General features: G+C 42.6%; 1 protein-coding gene across 7 annotated transcripts in view; it reads right to left on the reverse strand.

Moving 5' to 3' along the window:
- Positions 1–24,774, reverse strand: part of SEMA6A (semaphorin 6A) — a 115,162-nt gene extending 90,388 nt beyond the window's left edge. For 2 of the 7 annotated variants that reach the window (XM_065860319.2, XM_071802124.1), the window contains exon 1: positions 24,176–24,772. The gene's annotated coding sequence lies outside the window, so the exon portion shown is untranslated. Of the gene's footprint in view, positions 1–22,308; positions 22,414–22,773; positions 22,907–24,175 lie in introns of those variants that run through there. The other 5 variants (XM_065860312.2, XM_065860311.2, XM_065860320.2 and 2 more) reach the window with 5 other exon arrangements.
- Between the last annotated feature and the right edge of the window lie 346 nt (positions 24,775–25,120).

The raw sequence follows: 25,120 nt of genomic DNA on the forward strand, positions 1-25,120 counted from the left end.
TTCTAAAAGGAAAGGGAGTTGAAAAAAAAAAAACAACAAAAAACAAACACAAAACTAATAAATATTTCCTTATCCCTTCTTGTTTCATGATAAAGAACTATTTCTGCTTTTGAACCACAAGCCTGAACAGCACTTTTTTGGCCAGTTCATAGGAGAAGTTATTTTTTCATTCAGACCCTTTCAGTGCTGCCATCCTGGTTCCAAGGGTAAACTGGACACAGATCTCTACAGCTAAGCTGCAACAAGACTTTTTCAGAAATGCAGTTGTCTGATGTTGGCACAGGGCTGCCAGGTTGTGTCCTTAACTATCGCTTCCCAAAACACCACTGCACAAGAAATAAAGAAGGGAGAGAAGCCGCGAACAATGTGCCTTTGCATCCTGCTGATTTCCAGGAATAGTACGGCCAGCCCCTGGCCGTGACACGGTTTTCACACACCTCTCCCCAGCACGTCCCCAAGCCAGGCTTTCGTAACCGAGAGCTGCTCTGAAGGCTCATCGTGCCACGTGTGGGATAACAGCAGGTTTCTGCAGCTCACAGGGATATGAGAAGCTATTAAAGGCAATGGGAACTTTTCTTCCATAGAGTCTGCAGTCAGGGTCTATAGTTTCCCCCCCTCCTTTCAAACCCTGAAAATTACAGTATTGTTACTTCTCCAAAGCAAGGAGTTTCAAAGAGCTGCAAATTAGCTATGTGAGACTGGGTTGAATAATACCTTCCAACCACTGTGAATTCCAGTAAGAAATTCATTCCCACTAACTGACTTTATTTCAGAAGTGTTCACACACTACAAGGGTTGGCTGCAAATATGTTTTCTACCTGAGCAGAAGGAGGAGAGTTTTTTTCATGACAAGCAATTATCAAATATTCGGTCTTTCTGTAAGGAAGACAGATACCATTTAGCATCAATTTAACATATCTATCTTACCTAGATGTTATATCCTGTTTTTGAAAGTGGGTGCAAAATCTTAATAGCTTTAACATCCGTAAGACGGATTCATTTGCGAACATCACCAGAAAATATTGTGTGTATAATTTTTATACTCTTTTTCTCTTTCTATACAGAAATACTCAAGTAAATGAGTTTATTTCCTGCAATATTCCATAGGAACAGTATTACTATGTGCAAGCTTCATATATATTGATAAAACAGTGAGCCTACATCAAAGGAGTGAGTTTGTCACAGGACCATAAAAAGCAGTTTATTCACCCTGGCAGAGCGCTGTGCTGACAAAGCCACAGGGCTGCTTCTGCACAGATCACCAAGTGCCAATTGGTAAACCTCTGCACACTGAGCCATGATGTGATGCTCCTCCAGTGCCTACATACAAGGGGTTAAGAAAGCCATTCCTTGTCAGTTTGCTCTACAAGAGCACCTAGCTGGAGCTGGCACAGAGCTGCTGCAAATCCATGCACCAGAGAGTGAATGTCCTTGCAGCAAATCTGCCGAATGAATTCCCAGTTCTTTGTAAGTTTGGTTTTTATTTTTTTTAAATAGGGTCATTGCTAGATATGCTAGTAACTGTGGAACTACCCTCTCAGCATATTCAGAGCGACCCTCACTTTTTCTATTTTTTTTTTTTTTTTTGTCAGCCCTGCTACAGTAGCTTTGGTACCTACTTTAAAATGCAACAGGATTGACAGTCAGAGACAAGTTTTGAAAATTCTCCTCTGTAAAAAAAAAAAGGAAAAAAAAATGCAGATTATACTTCTTTTCCCAGTGACAGTCTGACTTTTCATGACAGCCTAAATTTCTTGTATAAAGTTCAAGAATCAAACTGCAATATCACTGCTCTTCATATTCTTCACGAGTTCTAAAAAACTATTGCCCAACATTCTTCCCAATTTCTCTCTCATGCTGCACTAGCGCTTCTGAATTTTTAAAGTTATTCTGAGTTTCCTCTCAGAAATACACATTTGCTGTCTAAAAGACCCACAGAACTTGAGATGTTTTGTCTCTTTTTTTTTTATTTTGCATTTAAATACGCAAAGCAGATGCAGATTGCTTGCATTTTTCAACCATCTGCTTTAATAGCTACAGTATGGACTCTACACTGACCTTGCTTTCCAGTACCATAGTCTATGAATAAATCTGTTTAAAACATGACTTAAATCCAAAGACTGATTTGCAAGAAACCCATCACTAAATAGGCTTGGCATCTGAAGGCGCACCATTAGTTTCCCGTGCTGTCTGCTCACAGGGAATGTCTCGTTTTTTCTGACACACCAGACAATGAATGAACGGTAACACCAAAACTTATAAACTCTTTATTGCTTTATTCATCAGGTCACCTTTTGTGTTAAGTAGTAGCTCACAAAAACATACTCCTTTTTGAAGACAACTTAAGAATCACCAGAAGATCACTTGCCAGCTAATGCAATGTCTATTTATACTTTTAAAAAAAATTTTCCTGTGTGCCAGTGTTGCTAATTTGTATAATTTTTATGACAAGACTATATAACATTAGTTATTTTCTTTGATGCTCTGGCTTCTGGAATCATGATATTAAATGAATGTCCAGGAGCAAGAGAACTCTTTGGTCCCTCAGTACACATTGCAAGCTTCTCTGTTTCATAATTTTGAAGACTCGATCCGTGGAGCTTGGCAACACCGTGTCCCTTCATATTTCCAGACTCCAAGAAAACAGCGCTCTCCTATGAGAGTTACAAGACTCAGTGACGTATTTTATTGCCACTTGTCAGACTCAAGTTAAGGAATCCAAACCACCAACAAAAACGAGCTTTTCAAGTATCACTTCTCACAGACAGAGGTGAGCTTGTCCTGGCCCTTGGTCAGAGCTCAGCCCAGCCCAACCCAACCCAACCCAACCCAGCAGGCCCAGCCAAGGGGCAGAGCGGGCTAGGGTGGCTGCACCAGATGGGCTGATTCCCCACCTGATGCCAATGGTCCATGGGGATAGAAAAGATCTGTGCTGCCTGTTCTTGTAAGTGAAAAGAACAGATCCACGGCCTGCCCTTTGAAAACATCCTGCACCTTCCCATGCCAACAACTGCTCCAGGAGGTCTTGATTTTTCAGCAGTTCTGAAAATCATGACATCTCCCTTAAGCCTCCACAAATGCAAGCTAAAGCTAAGCCGTAAGAGCAAACCCCTGGAGAAAAAAAACCATTAAGATATCTTCATTTGTAAGAGAGGGAAAATTATCAGATAAATCTCTAGTAGAGCATTCCCTTGAGCATGAACCTTTATTATTAAGAAAAATAATAAAACTGATCACTCCTTAGTATTTCCACTAAAAATACAGAGCAGGGAATTAATATTACACCTATTCAAGCCCCTGTATGTAATATATTTTTTTTTCTGTTTTGAACTAACTAGACAATATATTTAGTGGTTAGTACCAAGTCATGATCACTGAAAGGATCAGAATGAAAATAACTCTACCTACAGTGCTTTCTTTCCCTGCCAGTCCTGCTCGCCCATGTGTGGCCTATAAAGAGATCTCTGATAATTAACCCACATTTCTTTTCTACATAATCATAAAAATAAAAATTATTTAGCCACTTTTCCATTTTTCTTTACGTCTAGATCAGTTCTTATACATACTGAATATTAATGAACTACGAAGAAGTAATTAGAGACATTATCCTATATAACACAAATCTATCCTTCAATGCCGTTCACCCGAACACAAATCTTATAGATTTTCTTAATCTCTCTTAATACAATCTGTTCCTAATGCCAACCTGAAATTTTCTCGTTCAGAAGACACAAACGTAAGCAGCACCTGTTTCCATTTAATGAGTGCAGCTGAAATGGATCACATAGCCTGATGCCACATACTCAACACCACTTACCAGGACCACCAAAAGGCTACAAGTAGGCTCGGTCTCTCAGGTCTTAATTGACACCTGCAGTTTTTTGATTCTTGGGCTTGAAATTAGCACTGTGAAGCAACTGTGGGAAGTCACAAATCATTCTGCTGTGTGGAAAGTCTGTGAAAAAAATCATGCCACCAAGGTGACATATGGTTATCTCAACTTTTCCTTTATTATTTTATTGACCTGACCCCAGCAAAGAGCTGGTGTCATAACATTAAATTTCTTAATTCAGTCTGTATACAAGCCTCCAGCAGTAACTCTTTTACTGAATGGCAGACCAAGGCACATGTCCAAAACTATCAACACCATCAGAACATTGGAATGGACATACTGGCCATCATGACCATAAAAACATCTATCCTCATATCCTGTCTTGAGCAACAACTGTGAACAAACCTCCAGAGAAGAGCCACAAACAGAGGCAGCATTACTGAATCCTTGTAACATTTCACATATTTAAACTGTCTTACAGCTTTGTACCATTTTCCACATATTTTTGTGAATATCCAGCGTCAGTGCTTTAGCTACCTAGCTACAGAGGCAGATAGAGAAGGAAAAGAAGGAAAAAACAGTACCTAATGAAAAATTACAGACCTTGGAATGACCCAGTCTAGCTTTTTTTAAGCGCATGAATACTCTACATTCTGATGGCTATGTAAGTCACACAACTAGGAGGCAAGTAGCATCTTTCTCCTGGGAGGTATGGAAATCTCCCGCTCTGCAGAGTACTGAGGAGCAGTGAGTGAGCAGACACAAATCACCTGGGCATCTGGCCACCTGCCTCTCACCCTACCAGATCAGAGGATCTCAGCTTTAAACCTGTTTCCTACCTCAGAAAAAATTTCCTTTACCCTTGGCAAATGTACTTCTAGGTAGGACTCACTTAATTTCCTGGGTAAACAGCAACCTTCCTATCCTGGGCTAGCTTTTTTGGCTTTTGTTGTTGTTTTGGTTTTGTTTTTTTCTTTAAGAAAATGGCAGCTGCCTGAAGCTGTTCAATAAGGCTGAAATGGATAAAATAATCTTGAGGGAGAATTAGGAAACAAAGTGCAAGTAAGGTGGTCAAAAGTGTGTAATAAATGCTGTTTAACCTCTGACTGTTGTTCATTATGGATGTCAATGAACATGTATTCCATACACAAAAACATAATAAATTTCAAAAGGACTTTCCCATGTGCCATTTTTTGCCTCTAAATTTTAAGTTAGGTCTGGGTTAAGCTTCACTTTTTTTTTTTTTTTTAATTATATTGCATTATCTGGTTTAGAAGGGACAAAACAATATTTTGCAAACTTTATTTCAGTGTTGATAAAGTATAATACAAACTCAGCAGTTGCTTACCAAACCTCTTCCCCCAAGACCACCCTGAAACTCTAAACAAGTCAAAAGGGCCACACTGAGAATAAATATCAAAGACATTGCCAGCTTCATCTTCCTATTTAATTAGCTGACGAGCTCATTAGCAGAGATGTATAGTAAAGTCTGCCTGCAGCCCCTTACATCAAGGACTGCAGGGAAGCAGGTTGCAGTCACACGTGCAGAAAGTCACCCAGCGCTGGCAGCAACAGCAGTCGATGGCAGAACTGGGGACAGGAAAGTCTGTCCCCCTAACGAAGACCAAACTCTGCTGCACACTGTGCCATAAAGTGAAACTGGGCATATCTGGGGGGAAGCCAAGCAATGGATTTGACAGTACAGAGCATGACAGGCCAGAGCACATCCTTTCTCCATTAACCAAGTATGTTTTCTGCATGAAGGAAGAGCGGGTGGGAAAGACAACACCTGTCCTCAGCATCTGATCGCTGTCTTGTACCACAGAGCATCACATTGTGAACAAACAAACACAGACACGGGTGGTAAACAAACATCACCGTCAGAAAACATAAGCGATATATGTGTGTGTGGGAGCGGGTGAGTGTCTGCATCTAGTCTGTGGGGGGAGCCGGGGGAGTAACTAACTCACAACACAGCCACGGCAGCATGCATCTGGGTTCAAATAGGCTGTCATGGAGCAACATCGTTTACAACTGGCTTAGATTTTAGTACCTGTTCAGCATGCAGCAACTAATACTCACAAAGTGCTCCAGGAACTGAAAAGTCTGTCTGAACTAAAGGCAGTTCACTGCAGCCTCTCCAAGCAGGAGTGTGTCCACCTAATTATTGCTAGGATGTTGTCAAGCACATTTTAGCTTGAAGTACAAACAAAATCTTCATTTACAATAATTTGGGGACTTCTTCAACACTTTTCTATTGAGAAAATAAAATTGGGGGGGGGAAGGACTTGAGGAGTCACAGCTGTTAGTAATCTAATTTATTTAAGAGAGTAACGTGAAACAGCATGTTTGAGAAGGTTCATAATCACAGCAGAATTAAATCATTTTTACAGAGCATTTATTTGAAAAGTTCTGTACACAAACTTTGAATATGGCAGAGAATATTTCCCTTGCAGTTTAGGTTTGATTTCATTCCTGGAAACCGCTATAAAAATACTGCTTACTTGCAGCAGGGCTCTCTATTTACACTCAGTTTTAGTTTTAAGACCCGTGACAAACACCAGATTGCTCACGTTCACCACAATGCAGGCGGAGTTGCCACACACACTGCCCTGCCTCTTGGTGCTACTGGGCCGGCCGCATGGCGCACCCCTGGGTCACTCCAGAGCTGCCGGCTCACCAGGTTTTTCCACTGTGGACATACAGGTCCAGAGCTGGAAAAGAGGCTTTGAAGTTCACATGCCTCCTGGTACATCAACAGTTACAGCCACGGCGTGACAATCACATCTTAAAATTACAATCCTTGCATCAACCTTATTCTTTCCCTACCACAAAGACCAACCCTGTACTTGCTGCCTGCACAAAGACAAGTTTTGCTCATTCAGCAAGGTTTGGGTCCAGCAGAGACCAGGTGTCCTCCTGCCTTCAGAGCCACCAGCTTCTCCCTTTCCCTTCTCCACCCACAAAAACTCTATCTCCAAAAAGACAGGCTGCCTTTTTTTTTTTTTTTAAGGTATATTATAACAAAATCTAACTTTTAGGGATTTAAACTCTTTGTTGAGTTAGGCTTTTGTCTCCCTGCTGAGGCTACCGACAATTTTCCTAAACACTGCCAGGTGCAGGGATTTTTTTTTTTTTTTTTTTTTTTTTCTTTTTTGAAGGAAGTTTTAGTAGTTCAGTGGAAACTGGCAAAAAGCCACGAACTTGTTTCAGACAGCTGACCACCAGCTGCAAAGGGTGATGCCAATGCCTTTCTCTCATAGCTGCAAACACATCAACTCACTGTTGGCCTGGCAGGCAGAAGATTATCATACAGTCCTCAAAATACAAATATTGTAAAGTCTTCTTCCACTTCTTTGCCTAGGATTTATTACAACAAAATTGCTTACTGTACTTCTTTTCAATGCCTCACCTCTGCACTGCTACATGTCAATCCCTCTTCCCCACAGAAAAAAAAAAACGCCTTTCCAAGCCAATCACGCAAGATGCTCAGCAATGATGGAAAACCTTATTTTCTGTACCAATAGCTTGTGAGAGAAGTCGAAGGAGTCTTGTGAGATTTCCCAGGGGAGGGAGGAGGGTGTGGGAACAGAGGAGAGTCCCATCTGGGCTTTTTTCCTCCCCCAACTGCTGAATTCTGTACGAAGGGTAAAGAAATCAGGCAGAGAGACAAGCCATGTCACTTGCATCTCCCCTGTACCATCTGCTTTTTCCACTCCAAGCTTCCTATATACTTTAGAGGGTGACAGCTCATCAGAAAAGAATCATCCCACGGCATACTGCTGGTTTGTAAGGTAGAGAAAATACAGCACTTTTATTCTGCCCTCCCCTCCTATATCTCAGCACTTTGGCTACCCGTCTGTACCAGTACGGATATATACCTACAGCTATTCCCTTAATCCATTCTTTTCTAGAAACTTTCCACTCCTCAGCCTCAACCTTTCAGTACTTTCCTTGATCAGGGGGCTGGAACACCTCTCCTGTGATGACAGGCTGAGGGAGCTGGAGTTGTTCAGCCTGGAGAAGTCTCTGCGGAGACCTTATTGCAACCTTCCAGTACTTAAAAGGGGCCTATAAGATGGGGACTGACTTTTTTAGCAGGGCTTGTTGTGACAGAACAAGGGCTGATGGTTTTAAACTAAAGAATGGGAGATTCAGGCGGGACATGAGGAAGAAATTTTGCACAATGAGTGGTAAAACACTGGCACAGGCTTCCCACAGAGGTGGTAGATGCTCCATCTCTGGAGACATTCAAGGCCAGGCTGGACAGGGCTCTGAGCAACCTGATCTGGTTGAAGATGTCCCTGCTCATTGCTGGGGGGTTGGACTAGATGACCTTTGAAGGTCACTTCCAACCCAAACTATTCTATGATTCTTTTCTTCCTATTAACCATTTTTTTTCCTTAAAAGTTAGTCTACATATCTGTGTTTGTCCCACCACTTACAGGGGGTAGTAGGGATCCAGTAACAGCAGTATGGTACCACAATGGTCTCTGCTCATAATTTCAACGTTTATGGGTTTCTTCTTGAATTAGTCATGGTGTTATCTTTCCAAACATAATGTTTCTGAGAGATTACATATATCAAAAGCACTGACACACCTCCATAAATTTAACTTCATTAAGTGAGGAGCACCTACCAAAAGCACCTTGTTCTTCATTAAAATATTTTGAGCGAAGCTTCAGTCAAAAAAAATGTCGTCAAGATAAAGAGATACCTCAGCCTGGACCATCTTAACAGTTTTGCTATGGAAAAAAAAAACAATCAGCAAATTATTCATAGCTTTCTTGCAATCTCTCTCTCACAAGCTCACAGAGCGGGCATTAATGTGACATATAAACTTTTCCAAATATTATTAACACTTCAAAGACACCACAAATATTGAAGTAGATAAATTCTCTATTACTTATTCTCCTACAATGTACCCTTCAGCAGGACAACACAGCTTCTCATATTTCGCCTGCTGAGTTAGTGCCAAAAAAATGTATTAGGTATGAAGAACTCGGTTCAAGAAGAGGATTTCATTTACACTGATAAAAAGTAAAGCTTTTTCCTGCAGTTAAAGGAGACATCTTGTCCGTAATTTTCCATTTATTCTTGGAGGTTCCAGAAAAAATGTTTAACCTTTTTATGTCTCACACCATAACATAAAGTTGCAATAGAGTTTAAAGCAGAGAATTACAGCAGTCGCTTTAAGACGTCCTCGTGTTTTCTAGACCAAAGCCATGGCCAAAGCCAGTGTCCATGTTTCACACCTGTTGATGTCAATGGAAATGCTGCATGCATTCCTAGGAGATGACAGGTTCCATCATGAGAGAGTAACATAATAGTTTATGGATTGTCCACCTATTTCTTAAAAGATAATCTGTCTATTTAGTATGACCTGTCTTGTCACTCAGTGGCACCTCTGTTTGATCCTAACTGGTTTCACTGCAGAGCTGCAGAAACCCCCATTCCTTGTCTGAATCACCGAGACCTGAGCTGGAAGCATGTCCACAAAGCCTAGGCTGCTGAGACACAACTCTCAGCAAGATGACTTGGTGGTACAAGATATTCTCCATCTCTTCTCACCTTGTGTTAGTTGCATTGAAAATCCAACGCTGTCTTCAACGTACAGCCTCCTGATTCTCCAGGCTATTCAGTCAATATTGAGATGAGCTTGGGACAGATGCCTACAGAGGCTGTGATTTGTACTAAGACCTGGGGGCTTCCACAGTCTTAACTTCTCCAAACCTGAAATTACTAGCTCGCATAAAGCAGAAATCTAAATAAACAAATGCCTGTCTGAACAGTCTAGTTTACCATCAGGTAACAGGTGCAAGTGAAACAATCAGGCAACATCTTCATTTGCAGATGAATTTCCATACATCACCTTCCCAGTGTACCCATAAAGAGAAAGCTTTGGCACATCTCATATACTTATGTATGCATTTGAGTTGTTTCTGTTGTAAGTCTCTAGACGTTTTAGCCATGACACATTTTAAGCACACACTAGTCACTATTTTTTCTTTAAAAAATGAGACCTGATCAGAGACTGAAGAACTAAGTAGTTTCTTTGTGAACACATCACCTTTCTCCTACACACAATGCCAGCTGCTTGACAGCAGCTTTTTAAACAAGGCTTTGCCTAAAACCACCTGCAGGCTTCCAGATCTAAGAACGAGGTACAGATTGACCAGAGAGTAAAGGTGTGAACTGTGGTCAGAAGTGAACATCTGTCAAAGAGCAATTGCAAAATCGAAACATGCCACCTTTTCAGAAGGGTCTTCCCCAGGTGGGAGTCCACTGTACCCCAGCAAAACAGATTCAGGGGAGGCACAACTTTAAATCCACAAGGAAAGTGAAGAGACTCAAAATCAGCACGTGAGCCTAGTCATCTTGATCAGCCAGTTGTGCCCTTCTACTGATTTATCAGCCTGTGTGGATCTCAAGAGATCTGCAGTTGTGGGAGCAAAATTACTCCAAAACATACAAAACTCTCTCCATAGGTATGTTGCTTTGAAGTAAAACAACCCTCAAAACAAACAAAACAAACAACAACAAAAACAAACCACCAAACCAAAACACGCCATGCTAACCCTGCCAAGTTCTTTCTGTAAGGACTTGACCACTTGGATTTGAGTTGTTAATGCAAAAGTAACTCTTGAATCCTAAAATATACACTACCAGAATCTGCATTTTGTCTGTTCTGCATATATACTATGGTTATTGTTAAGAAAATTATGCTGAAAGATGCTGTGTCTCAAGCAAGACACACAAAATGATTTAAAATAAGCACTGAGTTCCTATGGGGCTGACCTGAGGCAAAAAAAAAAAAATCTAAATGCATGCTATTTCTCAAGAAGTTAAAAAAATTGATTGGAAAACTGAAAATTAAAATGGTCTTAGATTTGTGGGCCAAACCCATTTCTAGCTGATTTCTAAGTGGTTTTTAAAATAAATAATGGCTTGAGTTACTATTTATTTATTCTTCCAAACACTGGGACAATACACAACTGCTGCAGTCTGTTTTTCTGCATCTTGCAAAAACTTTAGATAATTCTAAATTCCGTAAGTTCTTTAAAAGCAAGAGAGTATTCAAATACTCTTTTGAGCTAAGGAAAATATGCTTCATATAAGTAAGAGGAAGTGCTCAAAATACTGCAAGAAACTATTTAATAGCTTCGAGCAATTTCTACCCTCCTGTTTGAACAGGAGGAAAAAAAATGTTTACAGGACATGAAATCTGTTTCTATCTTGCCTTCTCTCTTGAAAATGCAACTGATTTTCCTTAGTTTAATCGGTGCTTTTAGACTCCTTTCCGCGTGTTTATTAAAGAACTAAGCAGTAAGAGAGCACGAGTTCAGGATGGACCAAGCAAGTGTTAACCTGGGACACTGTTTTGCTAACAGTGCAAACTGTATTATTTTATGTTCAACTGGTTGCACTTGTATAGTTCGATTGTCTTATCTATCCTGTAAGGCTGAGCAAAATAGTGCAACCACTGAAACTAATCATGAATTTATTTTCTGTAAAAGCAGGGCTGAGACATGAAAGCTGTGAAAGAATCTTGTTAGCAATTCCTTGTGTAGGCAGCATATCTCGCTTTAATCATATGCATTACGGCCTTCCCCATCACTGCGAATTCACTCCCAGAGCTCTTCCACACATCAGTTTGGCTAACCCACTTTCTCATGTCTCTCTATAAGCAAGCTGAAAACTATATTGCTTCTTGCATTGCAAACAGTAAGACAACACGCATACGCATGAACAAAATCAGTGCCTTTGAAGAGCATGGCTTGTGTCCATCATTTCCTGTTTTTGTTCCATGTTTTTCCAGTACTCTTCGTTATCATCTGGACACCTAAAGCGTCTGCACTGAAATCCTGGAACACAAGAGGGCAGGCTGCATGCAAAGGAAAAAGCACAGTGCCTTTTCCGAGTAGGTTTCGCACAACCCAGTGGAACAAATAGGCTGTCAGAAAACTTTAAGAGGTGCATTTCTTACTTTCAGCATAAAAACATGTGACCAAGCTCTTCTTCTGTTTTTCTAGACAGTGTACAGGGTGTTTCAAAAAGATGAACTTAATTTCAAAGCAGTCTTAGTAAGTAATTGGGTCCGTCTTTTTGAAAAACCCTGTACCACTAGTTACAGACATACCTCTACATTTCGGTCTTTTTTTTCTCTTGAAATCTGTAGCATTTTCTAAGGTAACAGTTAGGAAAGTTACTTGCCCTCTTCCAGGCTTTGACATGCAATGTAATAAAAATGCAATGGATTACCTCTCAGTAAATTCCATCTGTTGAAATCTTTAAGGCCCTCCTCCCATAAATGTATTTCGGTAAATGTGTTGTGTTCATTCTTACACAACCCTGTTTTTTAAATGTGGGTAGTTGTCAGAGCAGGTTGTCATATGATGGTTGTCTAGAAGTAGGCAGTGCAGCTGTGAAGTAGCACTCCAGCCCCCCTACTAACATGTTCTCTGCTGGTTTACTGCTGAAAAATTTCCAGAACTAGATTCTTTAAAGCTAAAATATCAATTCCACGTTACAGATGCCATTACAGTACAATGCCTCCTTGATGGTTTTGGTATTAATTTGCTCATTAATCAATTTCCTCCAGAAATTTTAAATTTCGGTAATGAAATAATCTTGCTGACTTCAGCAGGAGTTATGTCACTGATAAGAACAAGCCAGAGGTTACCTCTTCTAGACGAATCCCATACCTGGTGAAATAAATATGGACGTGCAATCTGAAGCAAAACTGTGCCCTCATTTTTTTTGTTTGATGTTAACACATCAAAAGTTAGATACTGCTAACCCATATTTTTGTGCCTCTGCACTTATCCATGTGAGCAATGTAATTGGTTTTGATGACATATTAATGTAAGCTAAGGAGGCTTGTTTGAATAGATGTTTACAGGTCGCATTCCAGATACTTGGATCTTGGGAGCCTTGCACAAAGAAGAACGTCAGGATTAGTCCTTCTGAAAAAACAGTGGTGTAAGCATCTATGTAGGTGCTTGAGATTTTGAAAAGTTCAAGTTATTTGACTGTGGCAACAATGAATTCTTTCATCTATTTCAAAGTAAAATAGAATACTGACCATTTATAGAGGAAAAAACAGAAGTCTAAAGAACGGATTTGCTATTCAAGGTAAATCAATGCAAGCATTCTTACAGACCCCTTCTCTGACAAGAACAGTCATTATACAGTCTACATTTTCCACGCTTATGCAGCATATCACCAGCATTTAGTTCCACCAACGTGTTACCAAAAAGGGCCTGGCTGAATGGGTGCCACCTTCAGCTACACAAGAGAGCTCATGACAAACACAAAGGAACACAAACAAAAACAACTGCTCAAAAATGTAAAGTGCTCTGAAAAGGGACTAGACTTTGTGTGTCAGAGAACTCTTACTCCACACTTTGCCTTTTATTTTCAAAGTTTTTCTCTGATAGATATTCTAACACATGTAAGTAGAACTCTTAAGAAAAATGTTCGGACAAATCAAAACTGCATTATTCCCACAGTCAGCCAGTCACCAGCCTTCATCTCACACCTTCAGGCTATTAGCTGCAGGTTGGCTAAATCTGCCTTTTGGACTATACATTCTGTTGAACAAGAACAGGATTATTTTTTAATTTTTTTTTTAGTACTTGGGAAAGGAAGTGTTCTGGCACTATCTCTAGTTCTTACACTTAAAACAGGATAAAGCAAAAAAGACGACACCACCCTACAATATACGCGTCTCGTGACAGAATTAATCAGTGTATCTGAACATGCTGAACTTCCCTACAACAGAACTGAAAGGAAACACCTTGCAGATAATAATGAAAAAGTGTGTTGCTCATGCAAAAATCTTTCCTCTTCCCACAACAGCTCTTTAAGGATTCAGTTCTTAATTTCTTTCTAAAGAAAAACAAATTCCTACTCAAATTCAATAATAATTTTACCAGCTGACAAAACATGCATCCCAAAGAATGACTACAAAAATTTTTTTCTTCTTACCTCTTCACAAAACCTGAGAAGACTCTCCACTTTAATTCATTTCCAAGAACAAAAAACATCTGCACAACATATTTCTATAAAAGAAAGTCTTACTGCACGGACACAGTTCTTAAAAAATATGTTTCATAATCACCTCCCTAAAACAGACTCCAGCAAATTTTAAAAAATCAACTGAACTGTGGTCATTTCTGATTAATATGGTTAGGATCAGTACGCTGTAATTGCAAAAGCTGTGCATTTCTGATTAATAAGTACAAAATATTCAGAAGCGGAGTGGGTTGAATGTCATTAGAAGTTTATGCACATAGTTCCAAATTCTTTTCATACAGAAAACTTAATTCAAAAGTTTATTTTAACGCATGATGCCCCTCTTTCATTAGAGAGCTATGATGAAAGGCCAGTACTGTAAAGACTATGACCTGAGGTTCAAGATTGCAGTTAAACAGACTGTGAGGCATTTTGAATCAAATACCAGGCTCGATTTAGCCATGCTCACAAAGTACTACCAAAGGAAGATAATCCCGTGAGACTCAACCTCTACTTTGCCACCAGGTGACAGAGGCCGGGCTACACCCTCTGTGTAGAGCGAGCGGTGAAAAAGCAGCTCCAGTTGGCACCAAAAACCACCCCATCCCATCCTTCTCCTTGTTCTGGCGTTTTGGGGCAGGGTGCAGCGGCATCCCCCAGGCCTGTGCAGATGGCAGACGCAGCGTTTCCTGGCAGACCCAGGCGCTGCCATCCTGCCACTCCTGCGCACCCACCCGCTCCAAGGGGCCAGCGGGCAGGGGTCCACTCTGCCCACGCACAGGGACTAGCTGTGGGCAGCAGGGACTCCCGTGGCTGAGCCAGGGACGTCCCTCTCGCTCAGGCCACTTGGTGAGCCTGCAGCCCAAGCCAAGTTTTAGCCTTCCAGGAATATTCAGGCAATGAGATGCTATCTAACACCAAGATTTGCAAAGCAAACTCTGTAACATTGCTATAAAGACACAAATGTAACAAATTACTTTCCCAGAAAGGATTATTTTCATTCCTTGATGAGATTAGTATATTTGATGCTAAAATTCAGCTGCTTGGGGATGCAGAAGAACTCACATGACCAACCATAAAATAAACTGAAAGAACAAAATTGAACTATAAATGGAATAAGGGCTTATTACTCAATCACAGAATGGTTGGGGTTGGAAGGGGTCTCTGGAGATCATCTAGTCCAACCCACGTACTAAAGCAGGTTCACCCAGAGCAGATCACACAGGAATGTGTCCAGGTGGGTTCTGAATGTCTCCAGGGAAGGAGACTCCACAGCCCCTCTGGGCAGCCTGTTCCAGTGCTCTGGCACCCTCAAAGTAATAAAGTTTCTCCTCATGTTCAGATGGAACTTCCTATGCTTCAGTCTGTGCCCGTTGCCCCTCATCCTATTCTTTGGCACCACTGAAAAGAGTCTGGTCCCATCCTCTAGACATCCACCCTTGAGATATTTATCACCATTGATAAGCTCCCCTCTCAGCCTTCTCCATGCTGAATAGACCCAGCTCTCTGAGTCTCTCCTCATAAGAAAGGTGCTCCAGATCACTGATCATCTTTGTAGACCCGAATTGCTGAGGTATTCAATATTGCTGAGATGTTCAGTAGAAACTCTTCTTTCCAAAAGGAACAAGACTGGGCCTCTTGTATTGACTACGCAACCACTTATCACTCACTTCTCTCCATCTTAGAGGTAAAATTAAACAATAAACAATAAAAATAATTAATGTTAAAGAAAGCACAAACCTGCCCTACAGAATGGCTTAAATTAATTTCTATACAGAGTGATTCTATACCTAACCTAAAACTAAATGGAGAACAATAAATTCTGAGAAGAAAAACACAACAGAATTTGTACTCCTAAAGCTTCTGACCTAAGATATTTTTCCACCGTAACAATCTTCTTATGCAATCACCATCTCCTTTTCAAAGGGAACAACAAAATGACCAGGGCCTATTATTTTGTTTTATCAGACTGTCAATGTGCTTGATACATGCATTTCATGAGTTTAAAAGGAGAAACGCTGGTATTAATTTCATGTCAAATATGCATATACAACAGAGTATGCAAAAAACAGACTTTAAAACAGAAACTTCCATACTATCAGAGTATAAAATTAGAAATACAGATTTTTCTGTGCATCTACCAGCAAAGCAAGCTTTGCCATCTTTAAAATCAATGTGAAATTTCTGGACTTCAGTTTGTTCAGTGGTAGAGCTCCTGAGGGTGGATTACAAATAACAGGCACATGTTCTCAATCTGCTTGTTGATCTCACTTGAAAAATTGACAAGATTGTGTAGTAAAGTCCCAAGCTGAAGCTTTAAAACTCATCTTTGAATTCAAGCTAATCATCTGAAAGTTAAAAAGTGGCTAATTTTCCAGATTAGTTCCAATTATACTGAATTCTTTAATCTAAACTGCACAGCTTTTAACATGATTCTTTGCCTGATGTGAATATTCAAGGCTTTTTTTTTTTTGTGAACAGAAGATATGTATCAAGCTTATCTGTGCAAGAACCAAATTGCTTTATTAGAACTGAAGGGAAATCACTTAATTCTGGAGACACTGTAAAGTGCAAAAGAAATGGGATTTAAATACCTGCTAAAACATGTGGTTTACTCCTGCTCACTAAGAAGTGATGAAAATTTTTCCCTAATGAGAAAGGAAAAACAAGACCATTATTTGCTTAGTGAAAGATGTTTGTATTATTTTATATTACGCATAGCTGACAAAATAATTAATATTCAGCACTACATTGACAAGTCAGTCTTCCAGCTACTTTCCTGTTAGATCTATTTACTACCTTACCATTTTTCTTATTTGTCAAAAAAGATGTTTCTGACTAGTCACAGCTCCATATTTCTGAAAGTATGCATGTTTTAATGCTGAATTTGTGAACAGATATTGAAACACTATTTTTAAAAAATACTGCCAATGCACTGCAGAAAGAAGAATAGTTCTGTCTGAAAGAGTTTATTTCCCCTTTTCTACTTCGTAATTCAAGCTGCTCTGCAGCTAACAAAAGGGTACTTGTTGTCATTTTATTAAATTTAAGGTAACAATAAACATTAACTCAGTCTCAAACATGATGTCATGCTGTATGTAGCTAGGTTAAAAGAGAATGTAAAACAAATTACCTGGATTGCTTAGGAAACCCTAAATGCCCTAATTTACCCAACCATTTATCAGCAGAACTAATGAAAAGCCTTTCTGGCTCTTGCAACGGGTAAAGGTAGCCATTAGTCTCTGAAGTGTACAATTTTACCAGCAAGACAAAACAAAAAGAAATCTTGGGAGTAAATATCAGCTGGATGTTCAAATAACAAGGTCCAGAGAGACATATACAGAAGTTTCCTCTTTTAATCCAACTCTGAATAATGTTGGATGCTGTTCCCTGCTCCTTCAGAGCTCTACTACTGCCAAAATAACTGCAAGGCTTGCAAGTCTGAGTATATCTCAAGCCTTTCCCAAGGCACCCCAACACTATCTGAGGCACTGAAACTATGGCAACTGAATAAGAGAGCAGCTTCCATGATTAATAGATGAAGATCCCAGCAACAGTGCCTAGCTGGGCCATAATTCAGGAATGCAGAAGGAATTAGCATAGAATCCATCTCAATCTACCAATAAAAAGTATATCAACAAAACAGATTTTTTTTTTCTGCTAAAAAAAAAAAATATATTCTATAGAACTATAAACTGTTCAAATTCTCATTAACATTTCAATGAACGGCTGCTTCGAGTGCAAGCAATGGATAAATGTTCATGAACAACAGGAAAAGAAGCAACACAGCATATTTCCCATCTGACTATCAAATCCATACGTAGGAATACTCAATATAGAGAACATCTGAATGAAGCTGAACAGGCAGCGATAAGAAAGTAGAAATAATGTTTGCTGCAGTCAGGAACATATTTGGGCACAGTTTTTCCCATTGTGTTGAGGATTCATATAAGATAGTACTTTTTCCATCTGCTGAACTGCAACACCCGACCATATCTATTATATACTCTACACATTTTCATTACTAGAAGACCCTGTAAGTCTGTCAGGGTCATTGCAAAATTGATGACGGTAAGGGATACCTTTTTTTAAGCGTATAATCAAACTTCCGCTATTATCTCCAGTAAAAACACTAGTATAATAGTCCTTATCCACTAGACGGTCTCAGACTAAGGTGAAGGGGCATAATAAAAATATTCTTTATTACTTTCCACTTTCATAAACATTAGGTTTTCACTACAGGCAACTGGGTACAGAGATCACAAAAGCACAGGGACGCTTTTTTTGGCCCGTATCTCACAAAGGGTATAACCCTGCGCTCAAGGCAAGGCTCTACCTGGGCAGGGTGAGGGAGAAGGAACTGAAGGCTTCCCACACCAAGGAAAGCACATCTGCTGCGATCTCGCACAATGTGCTGCAATTAGCTTCAGCATTGCATGAATGTTGTAAAACTGCATTTCTGTAGAAAGTTCCTCACTAGCAATTTTGTCAGTAGCTAAAAAAAAAAAAGAAACCCACCCTAAAACGGCACGGGGTAGTCCATGTTACATGAATTTCAAGTACCTAGTATAAATACTCCATATAGAAATGCCTATTATTAACAATACTTTTAAGGAAAGGTCATCACTGAATGTAGTGAATTACCATATGTCTTCACTCTAGAGATACAGCAACTGGCAGTTTGTTAATAGCTGGTTTATCTATTTCATTTTACATCTCTATTTCAGCCATTAAAGAAACACTTTGGGGCTTGGGGGAAAATTCCTTTCATACAAAAATGACTCTGTATTCACATAGAGCATAGTACACTCCTCCTGTTGGCTGATAAATAACTACAGTTCTACATTGAGAAAGACTTCAAGAGGTTTTGCAGCAAATTACAGAACAATTAATGTTGGGTTTTTCTGTTTTTCTTCTCCCTTTTCTGAAAGCTGCTTTCTAAAAAAACTGATATCTGCTTTCTTTTTTTGTATTAAACTATAACTGGAGCTAAACTTTAGATTACACAGGACATAAGTCTGACAGCCTCATTTATATTCATGTGGTGTATGAAAGCTGAAAATATTATTTTATGAGGGGAGGCACACATATCTCATCCCCTTCCCTATTTCTAGTGGCCCCTCTGTTAAATGTTAGCAGCCTTTATAAATCTGAAGTGATAAAAACTGCAAATGCCTCTATGTCTGCCTTTCAGTGAACCCCTCCTAAGACTTGCAGAACACCCTGAGGTTGTACGTGCACACCCGTTTTCTTCTATTTTTTTTTCTCCCTCAATTCTCATACCACATTTGATATTGAATCCTTTCACTTCTTCCAGCTGCTAAAATAGGATAGGCAAACAAGCAGGTTGAAAACTCCAGAAGACATGCAGGACATGCAATGTGTATAATTATAACTCAGTAGGTGGCACTCTTCCCTTTAAATCCTAAAGCAGTGCCTTGGAGCTGTGCATCCATACTTGCCATGTTGCAATCAAGACCCAAAACCAAAGCATTGTTCACCATGGACAATTAACAATCCCTTAACACTGTATAAACTTGAACATTCAGTTACTTCCATGGCCATAAGTAATGGGTTTAGCTGCCCCAAAAGACGGCACATAAAGAAAATAAAGACATGCAAACTCTGCTCTGCCACATTAACACTTGAACTGGGAAGTCCACTTCTGCCTTCAGAAACCCTACGCACACCTAAGCTGTTCCTCACTCACGAGACTAGTGCGACAGGCCAAAAGTAAAAATATTCCTACAGAGGGTTGTTGTGGTCAGGCTCAGGCTTTCCCCAAACTGTTTATTTCTGCCTTTGAACACTGTTCGTGGTTGCTGCGTGCTGTTGATCAGCAGCTGGACTCTGCGCTACTACTGACTGTATCTTACTGCCAAAACAATCTGCGTATGCCTCACCCATGTCTGAGTAATTCTGATACACAGAATTAAAGAGCATATAATGCTCAGTCCGTAAAAAAAAGATTGATTATTCCTCTTATTTCTCTGTTGCCCTGTCAAGACAAAGCTTGTCAGAATTTGTCAGATGCAGTTTGCTCCACAACACACAGACCTAAGTCTGACTTAACACTGAAGGTCAATCCAGAGAGAGTGTATTTGCGCCATACCTTCAGGTCGTCACCAAGTATTGATTCCCAAAAAAGAACAGTATTTTCAGATTTGGGCCTAAACATTAAAAAAGTCCCTATTTGAGTTACAATTCAGCAACTGCCTTTACTCTCAGAAAATTACTCAGGCAAGCAAGGCTTTGTTGGGTGATTAAAGCTTACTTGCATGAATGAGACTTGGAACGATATAGGCTGAAGATTCACCTCCTTAACAGCTGAATAGCAGGAAGTAAAATACTGCAGTATCTGTATCAAATCAGGATAGCAAAAACTTCTGATTCAGTATGTTTCAACTTTTATCTAGCATATGCCGCATTTAATAGAGTTGAATGTTTTTTCCAGAATTTACGCTGTTATTTGTTTCCAGCACTCTTCTATAATGTATGGGAATCAGGTACCACACACAAAACATTTCTGTGGGTAGTATAACAATGTATTCTTGCAAACAAGTTTAATGCAATGCATGTATTAGCTCAGGTCAATTTAATCCTAAACCATTTTATGTCTCCCCTGCTGTAAACGATGTGAACGCCTTTCATGTGTATTTATGTATGGCTCTTCAAGATGACAAATTTCCCCTTCTCTTCACAAAACATGCACAAGCAAGTTCACAATCACCTACTTCCTTTTTAATGCAAACTGTTCTAGTCTGGATTTATCACAGGTCATTAATTTGATCTCTCTCCTTTTGTTTTGTTTTTTTTTTTTTACTTTCTTTTCAAAAATTCAATGAAGGCAACTCCTCATCCCTAGCCCAACCTACCTCTTTATTTAGTCTTAAACTCCAATAACTGTGATCCTCTATTTACCAACATTAAGAGGGGATCATGGCTAATACTCACTTTCATCTTCAAGTAGCTAGAGATGTTACTTAGTTGTGTTTCTCACAGATGCTATTGCCCAATTATTTTTTGGTTCAAGTGGTATGAGTTCAGTTGATAAGGTTGGTTTTGCTATTCAGTAAGAATATACAGTTTTAATGTAGACATTGAAAATACATAGAAAATCTGCGACCATATGATTCATCTTCTCTGAAAGTATTCACCCATGCTTCAAGCATTTGATTCTTACTGCATGAAAAGCAAATGTTGCAAATATACTTTATAGTATTACTTACTATTTTAAAATTCTTTTAGCATTCAGACAGAAACCTCATCTGGGCATTTTTCTCCTGAACTAAACTTCCATGAAAGCCAGAGATTTTCTCCAGTGAAGAGTGGGGAAGGATGGAAACCAGCATTTTCATGCATAGGAAATTGTTGAGCTTTAAAGAGAGTTAGTATAATCTCTCTTTGTCTTATTCCTTATGAGAAACTATCATATGAAAATGGATTTCTTTTAGATAAAATTATACCCTAGACTGTGAAATGCCTTGGCAACTGTATCTTTTTTAAGAGTAACAAACCTTCCCCATCTCACTGAAGCTAGTACTTGCTTTCAGCCATGTATGAGGCAATTCCATAAAGAAAGGGGGTTGCTGGAACAGACCCAAATTGCCTCACAATACATTAAAAAAAAAAACAAACAACCCAAAACAAACATGCAAAAAACAAACCACCCAGAAGTTAACCAGAAGAAGATAATTTTACTTTTCTGGTCTGAAAACAAATGGCAAAGGAAGCCCTGAACATGATAACAGCTGCGTAAATCATACTCCAAGAGAAATGCCACAGACTCTTCAAAATCTCCATGAGTTCTGAGATTAAAAGAGCCTGACTCTGCTGGACTTTCTCACGTTGATGCCAAAAGATTTACCTGCCAAGTAGAGATTACTTGCATGAGAATGGTTCACGGGATGACACATTAAATGAATGCAAACAAAACCAGTCGCTGAACTAATTTTTGCAAAGACAGTGGGAAAAATCACACCTCTAGCTACTATATCTGAGATTAGCTTAATAATTAATATCTTTGCTGGATGATACTAAACAAAGGTTAGCAGAATCTGTGTTAAATAATAAGCCATCGCATGCAGCTCTGTGACAGAAAATGGTTGTGGAGATTCAGCTGTTCATTATTTACAACACCTGCAAGCCGTGTGTACTCCTTTGGAAGACCAAGCATTCAGCTTGCAGAGTCAGGAATTAGCATATTTTACAATTTATCACAGAGCTGACTAAAGCCTGTATTTTTGCCGCTCTGTTAGTGAAATAATTTTCCATCCGCGGCAGATAAAGATCCGCGCTGCACGGACGCTGGCACGAACTCGCATGTTTACAAACTTCAAAAGCTGCAATTAGCTCGGGAGAGGAACAGGAGAACAAATTTCCCCCTGAACAAGCCGTCAAGGTTAGAAAAGGAGCCATTTGCTTAAGGAAAACCCAGCAGTTATCGCCCTGCGACTCACCCTGGGAAGACCCCGGCAGGACAGAGGCGGCGGCCGTGGGCAAAAGGGCATCTCCGCTGGGACTGACCGGGCTCCAGCTTCAGCCCCGCTTCCCCCGCCAGCCCCGCACCGGCACGCCGGCCGGAGCCACCCCGGGAAACGCCTCCCTCAGGGAGGAAGGAAGCAAGGAAGGGGTGGTGAGACGGTCGAGCCTTCGCAAGAAGCAGGTACTTTCTCGACGCCTGATGAAGGACACCCAAACTTTTCGCCCCCCCCCGCCCAGCGGCGGAGCGCGGGGCGGTGCTGACCCTCAGCCGGCCCCAGCGGCTGCCCGAGCCGTCGCCCCCCGCGCTTCGGCTCCGCACCCCCTGCGCGCTGCCGGCAGAAAAGCCCGCGGGGCGTGCGGGCTCCTGCTCATGCGGGGCCGCAGCCAGGGCTCCTGACGTACCCTGCCCTCAGCTGGGAGTGTTCCCTGCCCGTGCATACCCGAGAACGGGGTGTGTGTGTTTCGGAGGAAATCCCTCCACTTCTCAGCAACCTTTCCCCTCAGCAGCATCCTGTTCTCTGCTCAGCATCCTCAGCACGAAGGCACCCCGCTCCAGGCCTGCCCGCGCCCCATCGCCGGCTCCGGGCCCCCCCGGCGGCGTAGGGTGTGTGTAGGACGCGGCGCCGCCAGCCCGCAGCCCCTCTGGGAGGGCTAGCCGAACAGGAACTCCTTTGTGCCGGCCAGCGCTGTTATTCCTCCTTAGAAAAACTTTCTCTTTTCCGCCGTTTCGCCCGTCTCTCCCGGAGACGAAGGGAAAAGGGGCAGAAGGACGAGGGCGCGGGGTGCAGAGGGAGAGGAGCTGGGCTCCCCCGCGTTGCTCCCCACCCACCGGGCCGCCCCGACGGGTCTCATCTCGCCCTGGCTCGGGCCGGGACCAGCCCGCCTGCCCACACTCACCAGCCGGGGAAAAGCGGCTGGCAGAGCCACCAGCCCCGTGGGGAAGAGCTGGCGGCGCCCAGCAAAAAGGGGCGGCGAGCAGCCCTGCCCCAGAGCCAACCTTGTCCCGGGACTATGAGAGAGCAGCTGGCACTCTCCCTCGCCGAGCCCGGACGGAGGGGAAGGGGGCCGCTGTCCGCGGGGACCGGGCGGGGAGGGGGGCCCGCGGCCCAAGCCCACGATCGCGAACAAAGCCCGTAGCAGCCCAGGGGGCTGCACCGCGAAATAAGTTTCCCTGGTTCTCGGCCCCTTCCCCCATAACACAGTCCCGGCCTTGAAATAAATAAATGAACACGGAAACCGCAACCCAACTACCCCGTGTGAAAGAGCAGAGACCGGGGGGTTACGCCTCTGCACGGAGCGCCCACATTGTCCCTGTAACAAAGACAACCCTCCCCCCACCCCGCCCAGCCTCACACAATCCCCCACAGCCCCGGGGTGAGCGGGTGGCGGCCCCGGCCCCAGCCACCCGGCGGCGTCCCGCGGCCGCCCAGTTCTCCGCGGCGCCCCGGCGGGCGCGACCCCCTGCCGCCGGCCTTCTGCAAGCAGGGCTCGGAGCCGGGGAGGCGGAGAGGAGCCCGAGCACCGCGCATGCAAGCCGTGCCAAGGGGCTAAGGAGGAAGCCTAGCACGTTAAGCAGTTGCAGGCGGTGGGTGGAAAAAGAAGGAAAAAGAAAAGAAAGGCGAAGCCATGAGATGCCTGGAAAGTGGCAACAGCAAGCGCAGCGTGTGCACTTGCAGGCGGCTCTTCTCCCTAGGCGCTGCAAACGCTGTCGAGACAGCAGCAGCCAGCCTTCAGCCACACACCATCCTTGGTCCTCCCGAGCCTGCCGGGGAGACGCGGGAGTCTTCCTTTCCGAGCAACCCCAAAACATTAGGTAGGGATACGGACGGGGGAGTACTGTACCTTTTCGGTGCATGTATCTAGGCAGCTAGAGGACAGAACTAGCTGATGTAGTGTCCCATTTAGTAATCCATTTAAGGGGATCTCTCTGGGAAACTGGAGCCACTCTCTCCTTTGCAATCCTTTGTCATTACTACATGTGTGCTTCCCGGGGGATGGAGTATTTAATATTTCGACTTTCTGAATTGCAAATGCAATTTGTTCATTTCCAATAACGGGCGAAAAGAGGGAACAGGGAGAAGGAAAAAAAAAAAAGGCGTTAGCAACTCCTTTCCAGAACCAAATTCCACTACGGTTCCACTCCAGTAAATCCCCTTCAGTTGCGCTTCGGAAGGTAAGTCATTTCGGGGTCTCCTTCTGCTCCCTCTCTACCAAAAGTGCTCCCGGTGTGACGGCTGCTTCAGGAAAACTCCTAGGTTGGAGGCACTCGCCGTGCCACGGCAGGAAAGCGCAGTCGCTCCTCGCCCCGGGCTGCCGGGCATTGGACTGTGCGCGGCGAGGACGGTGGAGCCGCTGCTGGCCGCCGCTGCTGGCCGCCGCTGCCCTGCGTCCCCTCGGCGCCCGCCGCCGCCTCCCTGCCCCTGGGACGCGACTCCTCCGGCGGAGGCGGAGACAAAGCCCGGACTGGACCCCAGCGGGCGGGCGGACGGGCGCGCCCCGTTCCCCGCCCCTCTTCTCACCCCGTCCACCACGACGGGCGGGGCACGTGGCCGGCAACCCCGCCCCGCCGGGCGGTGTTTCGGAGGGGGCTGTGCTGGGGCTGGGGGCGGTGCCTGGTGCCGTGCGCGGATTGCCCACCCCGGGTGAGGGCGGTGGCGCTGAGGCGCCGCGTGTGGGTGCGGGCGGGGCTGGGCTTCTCGTTCCTGTGCTCTTTACGGGAGACATCCGCCTCCAGCCGGCGCGGGGCTGATGCGGAGCGTTACCGGGCTAATGTCGACCAGGTGCCCT

Source organism: Patagioenas fasciata, chromosome Z (assembly GCF_037038585.1).
Source record: "Patagioenas fasciata isolate bPatFas1 chromosome Z, bPatFas1.hap1, whole genome shotgun sequence".
NCBI classification, from domain to species: domain Eukaryota; kingdom Metazoa; phylum Chordata; class Aves; order Columbiformes; family Columbidae; genus Patagioenas; species Patagioenas fasciata.